Raw genomic sequence first — 15,194 nt, 5'->3', positions numbered from 1 at the left:
GGATTAAAGACCTAAATGTAAGGCCAGACACTATAAAACTCTTAGAGGAAAACATAGGCAGAACACTCTATGACATACATCACAGCAAGATCCTTTGTGACCCACCTCCTAGAGAAATGGAAATAAAAACAAAAATAAACAAATGGGACCTAATGAAACTTAAAAGCCTTTGTACAGCAAAGGAAACCATAAACAAGACGAAAAGACAACCCTCAGAATGGGAGAAAATATTTGCAAATGAAGCAACTGACAAAGGATTAATCTCCAAAATATACAAGCAGCTCATGCAGCTCAATATCAAAAAAACAAACAACCCAATCCAAAAATGGGCAGAAGACCTAAGTAGACATTTCTCCAAAGAAGATATACAGATTGCCAACAAACACATGAAAGGATGCTCAACATCACTAATCAGCAGAGAAATGCAAATCAAAACTACAAAGATGTATCACCTCACACCAGTCAGAATGGCCATCATCAAAAAATCTACAAACAATAAATGCTGGAGAGGGTGTGGAGAAAAGGGAACCCTCTTGCACTGTTGGTGGGAATGTAAATTGATACAGCCACTATGGAGAACAGTATGGAGGTTCCTTAAAAAATGAAAAATAGAACAACCATACGACCCATCAATCCCACTACTGGGCATATACCCTGAGAAAACCATAGTTCAAAAAGGGTCATGTACCACAGAGTTCACTGCAGCTCTATATTCAATAGCCAGGACATGGAAGCAACCTAAGTGTCCATCCACAGATGAATGGATAAAGAAGATGTGGCACATATATACAATGGAATATTACTCAGCCATAAAAAGAAATGAAATTGAGTTATTTGTAGTTAGGTGGATGGACTTGGAGTCTGTCATACAGAGTGAAGTGAGTCAGAAAGAGAAAAACAAATATCATATGCTAACACATATATATGGAATCTAAAAGAAACCAAAAAAAAATGGTTCTGAAGAACCTAGGAGAAGGATAGGAATAAAGACGCACACATAGAGAATGGACTTGAGGACACAGGGAGGGGGAAGGGTACGCTGGGACAAAGTGAGAGAGTGGCATGGACATATATACACTACCAAATGTAAAATGGATAGCTAGTGGGAAACAGCTGCATTGCACAGGGAGATCAGCTCGGGGCTTTGTGACCACCTAGAGGGGTGAGATAGGGAGGATGGGAGGGAGATGCAAGAGGGAGGAGATATGGTGATATATATATATATATATATATATATTTGATTCACTTTGTTATAAAGCAGAAACTAACACATCATTATAAAGCAATTATACTCCAATAAAGATGTTAAAAAACTAAATAATCCATGATGTCCAAATTTCTGGGATTCCCTGGAATAATAAAACGTTCTAGAAACAAAGTTTCCATCTCTCTTTCCTTTCAAAGTACTAATTAACCTCACTGGTCTAGTAATCTGACAAACTGATGAGAATGAATTGTTGTGTTAATTTAGATTTAGCTAACTTGGATTCAATAACCAAAACCACCTCCAAAGTATTCAGTTTTTTGTCCAGACCGTGCCTGATTGATGGGTCAGCTCACTGAGGAGTAGGTTTTGTGATTAAGATAAAGACAACAGTAGGAAAAAAGTATGGAATCCAGGTGCCATAAATTCCCCCACATAGCAATCTTTAAAATATAGGCCTGTGGGCTTCCCTGGTGGCGCAGTGGTTAAGAATCCGCCTGCCAATGCAGGGCACACGGGTTCAAGCCCTGGTTCAGGAAGATCCCACATGCCACAGAGCAACTAAGCCCGTGTGCCACAACTACTGAGCCTGCACTCTAGAGCCCGCGAGCCACAACTACTGAAGCCTGTGTGCCACAACTACTGAAGCCTGCGTGCCTAGAATCCTCGCTGCGCAACAAGAGAAACCACTGCAATGAGAAAAGCCTGCGCACCGCAACGAAGAGTAGCCCCCATTCACCACAACTAGAGAAAGCCCGCACGCAGCAACGAAAGACCCAACACAGCCATAAACAAATAAATAAAAATAAAGTTCCGTTTAAAAAAAATAAATTAAAAATAAAGTATAGGCCTGTCAGTCCTATCAGCTTTCCCATCCTCTTTTTCCACCTTCCTAATTCTTGCTTTCAAAAGCTGCAAGTTTGCTCACCCCCCCCCCTTTTTTTTTTAACACCTTTATTGGAGTATAATTGCTTTACAATGTTCTGTTAGTTTCTGCTGTATAACAAAGTGAATCAGCTATATGTATACATATATCCCCATATCCCCTCCCTCTTGCGTCTCCCTACCACCCTCCCTATCCCACCCCTCTAGATGGTCACAAAGCACCAAGCTGATCTCCCTGTGCAACCCAACTGCTTCCCACTAGCTATCTATTTTACATTTGGTAGTGTATATATGTCCATGCCACTCTCTCACTTTGTCCCAGCGTACCCTTCCCCCTCCCTGTGTCCTCAAGTCCATTCTCTAGATCTGCTTCTTTATTCCTGTCCTGCCCCTAGGTTCTTCAGAAACATTTTTTTTTTATATTCCATATATATGTGTTAGCATACGGTATTTGTTTTTCTTTCTGACTTACTTCACTCTGAATGACAGACTGTAGGCCCATCCACCTCACTACAAATAACTCAATTTCATTTCTTTTTATGGCTGAGTAATATTCCATTGTATATATGTGCCACATCTTCTTTAGCCATTCATCTGTGGATGGACACTTAGTTTGCTTCCATGTCCAGGCTAAATAGTGCTGCAATGAACACTGTGGTACATGACCCTTTTTGAATTATGGTTTTCTCAGGGTATATGCCCAGTAGTGGGATTGATGGGTCATATGGTAGTTCTAGTTTTCGTTTTTTAAGGAACCTCCATACTGTTCTCCATAGTGGCTGTATCAATTTACATTCCCACCAACAGTGCAAGAGGGTTCCCTTCTCTCCACACCCTCTCCAGCATTTATTGTTTGTAGATTTTTTGATGATGGCCATTCTGACTGGTGTGGGGTGACACCTCATTGTAGTTTTGATTTGCATTTCTCTGCTGATTAGTGATGTTGAGCATCCTTTCATGTGTGTGTTGGCAATCTGTATATCGTCTTTGGAGAAATGTCTATTTAGATCTTCTGCCCGTTTTTGGATTGGGTTGTTTGTTTTTTTTTGATATTGAGCTGCATGAGCTGCTTGTACATTTTGGAGATTAATCCTTTGTCTGTTGCTTCGTTTGCAAATATTTTCTCCCATTCTGAGAATTGTCTTTTCGTCTTATTTATGGTTTCCTTTGCTGTGCAAAAGCTTTTAAGTTTCATTAGGTCCCATTTGTTTATTTTTGTTTTTATTTCCATTTCTCTAGGAGGTGGGTCACAAAGGATCTTGCTGTGATGTATGTCATAGAGTGTTCTGCCCTTGTTTTCCTCTAAGAGTCTTATAGTGTCTGGCCTTACATTTAGGTCTTTAATCCATTTTGAGTTTATTTTTGTGTATGGTGTTAAGGAGTATTCTAATTTCATTCTTTTACATGTAGCTGTCCAGTTTTCCCAGCACCACTTATTGAAGAGGCTGTCTTTTCTCCATTGTATATTCTTACCTCCTTTATCAAAGATAAGGTGACCATATGTGCGTGGGTTTATCTCTGGGCTTTCTATCCTGTTCCATCGGTCTATATTTCTGTTTTTATGCCAGTACCATACTGTCCTGATTACTGTAGCTTTGTAGTATAGTCTGAAGTCAGGGAGCCTGATTCCTCCAGCTCCATTTTTCTGTCTCAAGATTGCTTTGACTATTCAGGGTCTTTTGTGTTTCCGTATAAATTGTGAAGTTTTTTGTTCTAGTTCTGTGAAAAATGCCATTGGTAGTTTGATAGGGATTGCCCTGAATCTGTAGATTGCTTTGGGTAGTATAGTTATTTTCACAATGTTGATTCTTCCAATCCAAGAACATGGTATATCTCTCCATCTGTTTGTATCATCTTTAATTTCTTTCATCAGTGTCTTATAGTTTCCTGCATACAGGTTTTTTGTCTCCTTAGGTAGGTTTATTCCTAGGTATTTTATTCTTTTTGTTGCAATGGTAAATGGCGGTGTTTCCTTAATTGCTCTTTCAGATTTTTCATCATTAGTGTATAGGAATGCAAGAGATTTCTGTGCATTAATTTTGTATCCTGCTACTTTACCAAATTCACTGATTAGCTCTAGTAGTTTTCTGGTAGCATCTTTAGGATTCTGCTCCCCTCCTTAATGTTTGAGTTATCCAGCTCCAAAAGGTCTGTAGAATTTCTCAGGTCCCTATTTGCCTGCTGTGAATTTTATTGAACATACACTGCTACTGACCCCATATATAATGGACCTAGAAAATATTCACTAGAAACTCAAATGTCCATTTCTCATCTTTATGTGACGGTGTGTGTGTGTGTGTGTGTGTGTGTGTGCGTGCATGCGTGTGTGTGTTGAGAGAGAAAGAGAGAGAGAGAGATCTTATGATGCTGTTTATAAGAAAGTGCCATTAGTCACTTAGGGGACACATAGTATTTTATTTTCAGTATCCTCCGAAAAGCTGGGAAAGTTTAATCTCCATTATTTTTAGGCACTGTCATTCTCTCTCGAGACACGGGTTTTAATATAGTACAATACCAAACGTTATAACCGTGTGGCAATTTTGCACCACTGTGTGGATATCCTTTATCATTGCCTAGTGCATCAAAGCATTCCAAGTGAGGAAAGTCAATGCCTGTAGGCATCCCTAGTTGAAATTCCAATTAGAAAGGAAAATGAAGGACTATTGTATAGTCTATTAAAATTTGGAAGACTCCAAATAATGCTGGTAGAAAGAGTATCTGATGACCTTTGGATCCCTTGAGTATTCCAGATGATACTCTACAATATCTCATAAGCCCTTGGGGAAGACAATTTTTATTATCATTGCAGGTGTAGGTGAAAATCATTGGAAGAAAAAGACATTACATGAAACTGGTCTTAGCAAATACTTTTTGGATTCCCATCCCCATGCCAAAAAATGACATCCCAGTATCAATTAGAATGATCAGAAAGGATCTCTGGAATATGTGGCTCTTTGACATGGTTTTTAATCAGATACATCCAGAATTCATCTCTCATGAATCACAGAAATAAAAATGATCTCCAGCAATTACAGAATTCATTCTCCTCCCTCTGAGGGGAGCTGAATAGAGAGCATTGAAATAAAACCACCTGCCCTTTCTTTCAAATGCCCAAGAATGTGCCACAACTCTGCTTTGATCCTATGTTCCAATGTTTCACTGTTCTAACTTGCAGACGAGACTTTTCCCTGCATGTGGATGTCTAACCTAAATCCTTCGTGCTGCAATTTGCATCCATTCCTTTTGTTCAAAGTTACTGTTTCTTCTTACACCTGCTCTCCATTAAATGACTATTACATACTTCTGGGTAATCATATTCTGTAAGGGAGAAAAGCATAAACTACTGCAGCTGAAGGCAGTAGCATATATTTCCACACAGATGTGTGAGTCATCAACAAATTGTGAAATCTTTGTGAGTAGCAGCACATGGGAAAGATTGTCTTTTACAGCGGCAACTCTGCTCTGATAACATGTTATAAGGAAATAGACTACAGGAGTGTAGAAACAGAGTAACAGTGGACCTATACATGCACACTGGTGCGCACACCCACACACACCCCACACACACAATTTATTGGCTTTAGTTGGAATGAAACATGAATTATAAGCTAGCAGTTGCCTTCTCTTCTAAGCACTACTGAGTTTTTGATGCTTGGATATAATTTCTTATGCTTCTGTTATCTCAGGCAGGCTATAGCTATGACTGCATGAAACCAGTTTAGCTACCTAATTCTACTAAAAACCACACCTGTCAATCTGGTTTTTTATGTGCTATGGCCACAACATCCATAAGTGCTATGCTTCCTACTTTAACTATTTTGAAACAATTTAGATACAGTCTTGATTAAAAGACTGTATTGTTTCACTTCCTGGGGACACGGGCAAGTAGCCTTATCTAGTAAGCTGTTTCCTAACTCACCATGTGCCTAAATTAAACTCAAGTATGAATCTCAGACCATCATCATCTGTATCACCAGAGAACAGGTTAGAAATACAGGTTCTCAGGTTTCCTCCCCAGATTACTGAATCAAAATCTCCATTTATTACAGGACCCCTAGGCACTTCATGAATACATCCAAGTATAAGAAGCAGTGATCTATTTAATCTCTCAGTGCCTCTATTTCTTCACCTAGAAAATGGATATTAACTGACACTTGCTATTTACTTGCTCCAGAGCAAAGGAGGATTAATGTCTTAGGGCTTTTTTTTCTCCCCCGAAATAGCCTCTACACAAACAGAACACTGGAGAGCAGTTTCATTTGTTGGCAAAGGCAATGACTGAACATTCTTTGAAAGAAGAACCAGTATTCTTTCCTAGATAATACATCTGTCCTTCATCCAAACTTCACTTCATGGCATAATGGTTCCAGAAACAGCACAGCAGTTCAACCAACTGCTTTTAGAGAAACAACTGAGGCTGATCCCAGTGAAAACAGTTTTCCTGCTCCCTGTCTTGGCTGTCAAACACAAACACTCTGTGGGTTAAATCAGCCCAGCTGGGTGTCTGCTGCTGAGCCATCTGCAGAACAACTTGCAGACCCTGAGCTTGACTCGGGCTAAGACAGCAGCAAGAGGGAAACAGGGAGAAGGGCCACAGCCTGCCCCCAGGGACCTCCCCATTCATGCCTTCCTTATCCAATTCCTTCCCTCAGAAGGGACAAGAATGGAAGAAACAGATGAGGTTTTCATGCAACAAGAATGCTCTCATGCTGTCAGGCAAAACCCTCATAGATGACCAAAGGGCTCAAAAGAGTATTCACATCACACCCCTGAGAGGCCAGGACAGAGCCAGGAAGGGGCAGTCCCAATAGCCCCAAAGTTCAGAAATCAAGAGGACACTGAATTACTACCCCCACGCATTATCCTGACCACCTCGAGGTTTGTCCACACACTGGACCAAAACCTTTTAGACTTAGGAAGGAAAGAAAAACAGACTCAGTCCTTGACCTGGTCTCCCAGTTGCCAGTTTACTCTTAACTAAAGCCCTGGGTTAGAGAGAGAGCACATTCTCTCTCTGCCAGAGAAACTGGAGAGGACTGGGTTTTTAGGGTGAAATTATCTGGGTAAAAAATGTCAAGAATATAAGACGAGTCCTGCTGACTTCGGAACCAGATAAACAATATACCATGATTGCATCATTCTACTCTGCTAGTGGGTAATAAAGGCATCCCTAAAAACAGGTGAGGTAGGAAGAGACTCATATTGAATTCTGAGCATACACACACACAAAACATAACACACATGCACACCAGGCTTCAATAGCCCACAGACATCTCCCTCCAAATGTCCTGGTTCAGCCCACAGAGCAGTCCTTAGCACACTGATCTGCGGAGCAAGGGCTGTCCTAGTGTTGGCCTCCCAGCCTGAACCCATGTCATTTATCCTCCGGATGGCGTTATCCGTTACTCTTTCTTTTCCCTCCTCTTTTTTTTTTTTTTTTTTATAACTTTTTGGCCACCCTGCACAGCAGGCAGCATCTTAGTTCCCTGACCAGGGATTGAACCCACCCCCCACTGCAGTGAAAGCACGGAGTCTTAACCACTGGACCGCCAGGGAAGGCCCTCCCTCCTTCACTCTATCCTACCAGATCTCAAGATTTTAAAAGGGGCAACTTTGGGAAAATGGATTGCAACCATCAACAACAAAAACAACCACAAAAAGCTGAAGATCAAAGGAAAACACCCTCAGACAAACAGAATGACCTGAAGAATTTGAGGGAAAGGAACTATTTCTAGCACAATGTTTCTTTGTGTTCTCTTCATCTCTCTCACTCTTTCCCCAAAAACAGGACAGAAATCAAAATACAAAGGAAGAGAGAAGCGAATGTGAAAAATGCTAGTCAGTGCCTCTCCCACTAAACCACGGCTGCTTCCATAAATGGAATAAACCAAGACTGGTACTGAACGCTCAGTACTGTTCCAGACACTCATTGGAAATTACACAGTTAAAATAAAGATCATAGTTGACACTACCATTTTTGCCTAAAGCGTATCCTAAAAATAGCTCTAGGGGAAGAACTGTCTTTTTAGGGTTCAAAGGTTATTGAAGTTTGAGTCCTATTTGTCTCCTGCAAGTTGGAATTTCCCATTTTTAAGTGCCATAAGATTCTTCCAATATAACATATGGGAATCTCCCTCTGCCTTCTTCTTGGTGCCAAATACTATCCCCAACCTCCGGCCTCCCGCCTCCTAGCCAAGGCAGTTCATCACATCTTTCAGACCTTCATGCTAGAATCTGCCATCCAACATTCATCAGGCCATCTTTCCTATACTCCCAACAACCTATGAGGTATGTTATGGAGATGGAAACAGAAGCTCCAAGAGATTAGTGGTGTACTTCGAGTGACAACAACAAAGGGAAGAGTAAGGATACATACCTCCAGGTCTGGCTGGCTCCAAAGCCTGTGCTCCTTCCAGCTCACTGTGCTATCTCCTGAAAAGCACAAAAGGTTCTCCCCTCAACATCAGTGATAGACTTTTTCATTCACTCATTTTTTTTCTGAGTGCCTCCCTGTGCCAGCCTGATGCTGGGCAGCCTGCAGTATCCCACTCTGGTCTCCTGGAATTAATGCTTCCACCTTTGCTATCTCGAGGAAGCAGGAGAGCATGGTGCTTACAAGCAAGTGCTTTGCGGGAGGGGAAAAAAAAACAACAACTGGGGTTTGAATCTCAAATCATACACTACTAGCTGTAGGATCTTGTACTTTACCTCTTTGTACCTATTTCCATGCCCATAAACTTGGCATAATAATATTCTGTTTCATGAGGATAAGATACAAAAACATATATAATCTAAATATGTTTAGATTCTAAACTTAGAATTTAAAACAGCGCCTGGCATAAAGAATAAACTTAATAAGTAAAAACCATTCTCCTTCTCTTTGCCCTCCTCCTCCTCAAATTCAAAGACTGTGGCGGTAGAGATTTACTCAGGGAGCGAGAGAAAGCCCTCATCACAGTTCAAGATACCACTCAAAGCATTACATGCAGGCCACCATCTATTTGGTTCATACATTGATCTGTCCCACTCCACCTTTAGCTCTCACTGGCCTTAAGACAAAAGGGATCTAATGCATTCCTGGCAGTTTTTCAAAGCATGGCAGAAGTGAGTCTGGTTTATAAGATTAATTCTTTTCTCTCCAGGCAGTGGGTCAAATCAGAACCTTCACTCAACCAACCCAGTGGATAATCTCCTTTTATTACTTTCAATCAAACTAAGTGTCTGCAATCTGTACAATGGCCACTCATTTAGTGGGAAAAAAACAATTTGTAGAGCATGATTATAAAAAGATGAGAAAGAATAGACGGTCCAGACTGGATAAGCATCCTGTAAGTTGCTCCCATCTCATTGCATAGAAAGCTTCTGTGACCCAAACTATGTGCATTTAGGACATACAGCAGTTCTGCTAAGCTAAAAATCAAAGAAAGAAATGAACACTGTTCACAGATCAGTTCCTTATTTAAATAAGGGAAACAGCCTATCAGTTAAATTCAGATCCTTTGTCACACTCACATGGAGCGATCCACTGCTCATACAACTTTAACATGAAAAGGTTTCATTGTGTGAACATCAGAACCTTTTTTTAAAGATAATAAAATTCTAGTTACACAACTGGACAACATCACAAAGCTGTCTGGATTGTGGAAACCACTCTCTTCCTGTCATGGATAATAAGGCATGGGGTTTTGCTTGCTTTGATTAATTTCAGAATATTGCAGAGAACCTGAATAATCCCTAAGATAGCAAAGGAGAGAAGGAGAGGCGATAGGCAATGATAAAAGCGTAGTAATGGAACAGAGGCTGTGTTTCATCTGCTGTAGAAAACCCCGCAAACTAATTTCATTTTGGCAAGTACTAGCCACAATAAGGGTCAGCATACAAAAATGTCCTTTGGCTCTGGGGCTTAAGTTACATGCACCAACGCTGAGCAATGCAAAACAAAAACTGTAAGATGTCTCCATGACTGTGATCAAATATATAACATAGCCAGAAAGTGCACATTCCCCTTTTTTCAAATCACAGTAGCCATTATTTATACAAGTACTGAATATGGAAAAGGCTCTGACAAATTTACAGTGGTGTTTGGATGGATGAGGATGGCGGATGATGGATGAGGGAGACAGAGGATTCCCTTATTAAAGCATCAAATTCTTCCCTAAATATCAAATAGACAGTCTTAGCCACAACTGCACTGCTTCATACTCAAAATTACATAACCAAACATGTTAAATGTTTGCCTTTAATAGAATAAGGCGGGATTTTCTCCTAATAAATATTGTTAATTTGCACTATGGCATTACATACCTTTCCTTTTCTGCATAATGTTGACTTCAACATATATGCCTATCAAACGAGAATAAATGTGACAATTCACAAATATAAATGAATGCCAGCAAAAACTGAGTAGCAATCTCAAGCACATTATTCTGTTCTAAAATTTTAGTAAATAATTTCAGCAGATATAATCTTCCAAATGTATTTTTGGTGTCTTTCTTGACAGGACAGTAGCTCTTAAGGGAAACTCACCATTCACTGCCTGTATGATTTTTTTTTATATTGTGCCCAGATAAAAATATACAGAGTTGGAAGCACTGCAGTGCCCACTAGTGGAAATATTAGAAACAGAGATGCATCCTGGCTCCATGGAGTTAAAAAAAGAGAGTATAAAATAAAAAGCATCTGCTTTAAAAACCATTTGTGTGACCATTCACTTATTGTAACTGCAATGATAACAGAGGCATGCACAAAGAGAAAAACTTTATTCTGCAAGTCTCAACTTCTCCTTCATTAATCCTATTGTAAAGTTAACTGTACACAGAGAAATGAATTTGGAGGCATTGAAGATACTTTTTAAATTAACAAAATGGTCTGCATCTAATGAAAATTGTCCCAGACAGAGTGAAAGTTTTTCTCAGTAAAAAGAAATGCCTCTTTACCATTCTAGCCAATACTACCCAAGTCAAACAACTACTTGGTCTGTTGCAAATTGTTAGCACAGTGTTTTTTTGTTGTTGTTGTTTTGTTTTACCATCTTTATTGGAGTATAATTGCTTTACAATTGTGTGTTAGTTTCTGCTTTATAACAAAGTGAATCAGCTATACATATACATAGATCCCCATATCTCTTCCTTCTTGTGTCTCCCCCTCTCCCACCCTTCCTATCCCACCCCTCTAGGTGGTCACAAAGCACCAAGCTGATCTCCCTGTGCTATGCGGCTGCTTCCCACTAGCTATCTATTTTACATTTGGTAGTGTATATATGTCCATGCCACTCTCTCACTTTGTCCCAGCTTACCCTTCCCCCTCCCCATATCCTCAAGTCCATTCTCTAGTAGGTCTGCGTCTTTATTCCCATCTTGCCCCTAGGTTCTTCATGACCTTTTTTTTGTTTTGTTTTTTAGATTCCATATATATGTGTTAGCATACAGTATTTGTTTTTCTCTTTCTGACTTGTGTGTATTTAACAGCAACAGATCTGGTCAACTCAGAGCCTGTAATGACATCATTGCCAATTGGTCTTTTAGCATTAGCACAATGTAATGTGTAATCCAATAGCAATCTGATTATAATTACCAGGCAACAATGTTTACATATTGCAAGTGTTACCAGTTCTTTTCTTTTTTAATGAAAAAACAAGCTTTGTTTTGTATTGTAATGTTTCTGTTTAAGTACAATGGTGATTAAGTCCCATAAAGATATATCCTTGACAGATAAGCCCAAAGTTACTACTTTAACTATTTTCTGAGTAATTCATACACTTTTAAGTACTTACATGAGGTTTGTTTGAAAAGAAATATGAGACAAAAAATATGAGACTAAAACTTCATTCATAAAACTGTAAAATAAAAAAACATTCCTAACTCAAGTTAACACAAGATTTGTTACTTAGCATGAATATGTTGAAAAAACTAAACACAAGCCATGGAAATCAAGGCCATAAAGCAATTGTTTTTAAGATTTAGAAGCACACAGAACTAAAATTAGACATGTTATTCTAATATATATGAACTGGAGGTATTACGGTTTATCAGCAAATCATCTGGGTTTTATTGCTCACTTTATCTCATAATGGAAGGAATCTGTGATGGAGAATTAATGATGAATAACTGAGAAAACCAATGACCCTGCTCTAGAGTTTTCTCCTCAGTTCTAGTTCTCTGCTTGGTTAGACCTTTCCTACCAGGTCCTGGCCCCAGCAGATTTCAAACTAAAATCTGGCCCACAAATAGGTACCATCTTAATGCAATAGAAAGTGCCATGGGGAGAAAACACAGAGAGTGGTTGAGGTAAACTATTCTAAGAAAAGATCTTCCAGGAAATGAAAAGAAAGGAAATATTATTTACAATTGGTTTTGCTTCACTTTTCTTGATAAAGAAGTTATTATTTGGATCCAACACTAGCATAATCCACTTCTCCCTTCACTCGGTTAGGAGCAATGACAGGACAACGACAGGAGAGGTGGCAGCATGAAGCTGCTTCCTCTTTGCTTTGCCTTTGCATTTTGTTCTTGATTTGGAACAATTAAGTAGCCACAGGTTTGACTAAGTAACAAAATACACAGAAAGGGAGGGAAGGGAACAGGAAAAAATATTATCAGCGACATTCCCAACATTCCCAAAATGCCATTCCCAATTGCAACTTGTGTTCTTCGAAGAAACAAAAACAAGCAGTAAATGAACTGTGATAAATACCAATAAACTGGCCTTCCTGCCTTCAGGAGAAAGTCCAATGGGGCTTCTACGAAATGAATAAAATTTTACCTCTGCACCAGGCTGTAATATAGGCACCAAATATATGACACGTCTACTTTATAAAAAACAAAAACAAAAAAGTTATACCCTCTTTTTTTCAATAGCCTAAGGTATATGAATGTGTTTGCAATTATTGGGAGATTTTTTTCAAATACTTAAAGGATATTTAACAGATCAGAGACTGCCTACCAATGTTAATCTCTATTCTTTAGCTAACCTCTGTTTTCAAACACTTCACTGAGAATATATGTTCTTGGGATGTCTTCCTGTAATATATGCCAAAATAAAGATAATTTTTACAAGTAATGCCCCAAGGACTATTCCTGAAAATGTCTTCTACCAAATGCTAATTATACTGAATTTAACAGGTACTCTTTGGAAAAAGGAAGACTTCAATGGATAGGTGGGTTTGGAAAATATTGGCTTGAATAATGTTAAATGGTTTTTTACCTACAAATACTCTAAGAATCTTGAATATGCTCACGGACACCATCAACCTCCAATAAGTTAGACGGACTATTTCCCAGGAAGCTCATCACAAGAGAAAGCACACATAGGAAAATATCAACTTGAATCTAAAATGGTTCAATATAGTAATGAGAACAGTAACTAATGGTGATGTTGGAGCAGTAAGTAACCCCTAAATAAGCACAGCACCATTCTCAACTTTACTGATATTGCTTCTTTTACTCCTCAAAACAACTCCATGTAATTCCCTACTTAAATGAAGAAACTAGGGTATGAATAAGTTAAGCAACTTTCCCGGGCTAGTAAGCAGTGGGAATGGGATTTGAACCCAAGCGGTTCCATTTGGAGACTATGTTCTAAGGCGAGATACATTGCTACTCGAACATATGGGACAACTGGGTCGAGGAAACAACCCACACTCACAATGATTGGAGCTCCCAGGCCTCTTCCTTAGACCTGTTGCCTGGGTCTCAGCCTTCAGTTCCTCTACCCTGCTCCCATCATAGCAGCTGGACTCCAGCAGCTAATGGGCTGTCCAGAAGGGTAGGCAGGGATCTCCATATCCACAGTGCCCTTGTTTGTGGTTAACAGAATGGCTCCATCATCACCACTGACATGGGAGGTTCTTCCCTGGGCTCAGGAGATGGGTGGGCATGGGAGGAGCAATTCTAGAAAAGCTTATTTGACTGATCCCCACACACAGATGCCAGAAGAGAGAGGCTTGGAGACTCAACAAAAGACCTGAATACATGGAGAACTATACTTTGCTTATAGACAGCAAAACTTTATTTCAAAGTGGAAATTCACCTTAAAACAATTTCTAAACTAAATATAATACCAATCAAACCCCTCAGTAGAGTATTTCTTAGCAGGTGACAAGCTGATCCTAAAATTCACATGGAAACAAAAAATCAAAATAGCCAAGGCAATTTTTACAAAGAAGACTTAATAAGTTGGGGGTGGGGTTGTCTCCCCTCACCAGATAGCAAAGCTCATTATGAAGCTACAGTAACTATCTAATATTAACATGGAGGTAGATACAGAAAACTTGGAAGCTCAAGTCTTATAGATGTATGGGAACCTCATATATGACAGAGCATCACTGCAAATCAATGGGAGAAATGATGGACTTTTCAACTAATGCTGCTAGGATAATCAACCATCCATTTAGAAAAGTAGAAAGTTAGATCACTTTCCCCCAAAATGGAAAAAAATAATTGCACATAAATTAAATATTTAAACATGAGAAGGCAAAATCATCCAACTTGAAGAATCAAAAATGGGAGAAATCTTTCTGACATCCCAGTAGGGAAGAATTTCTTAAACAAGACACAAAAGGTACAAACCATAAAGGAAAAGGATGATAATTTTGATTGCACTAAAATTTAAAACTTCTGTATAACAAAACACATAGGGGAAAAAGTGAAAAGACAAACCACAGAGCAGATGGAGTTATTTTCCACATATAAAATTAGCACAGTATTCTGATCAGAACATATAAAGAATTCCTACATATTTATATGAAAAAGAAATGATAGGAAAAAAATGGGCAGAGTAAATGAACAGGCAATTAACATGAAAACTCCAAATGAGCAGTAAGTTTATGAAAAGATGTTCAAACCCACCAGAAATCACAGAAACGTAAATTAAAACAATACTAAAATGTCATCTTATGACCATCAGATTGGTTAAAAAAGATAAGTATGCCTGATAATACCAAGTGTCAGTAGAAAAGGGGGAAATTACAACTTTTACATATAATTGGGGGAATAAACTTGAGGGACATTTGGCATTTCCTATAAAGATGAAGATGTGCATACTCTATTTCTAACAGTTCTAGAGAAATAGTTGCACATGCTCCAAAAGGCATAAGGAAAAGGATATT

This window comes from Balaenoptera ricei, chromosome 19 (assembly GCF_028023285.1).
Source record: "Balaenoptera ricei isolate mBalRic1 chromosome 19, mBalRic1.hap2, whole genome shotgun sequence".
In the NCBI taxonomy this organism is placed as follows: Eukaryota; Metazoa; Chordata; class Mammalia; order Artiodactyla; family Balaenopteridae; genus Balaenoptera; species Balaenoptera ricei.
Note: the sequence above shows the minus strand (reverse complement) of the source record.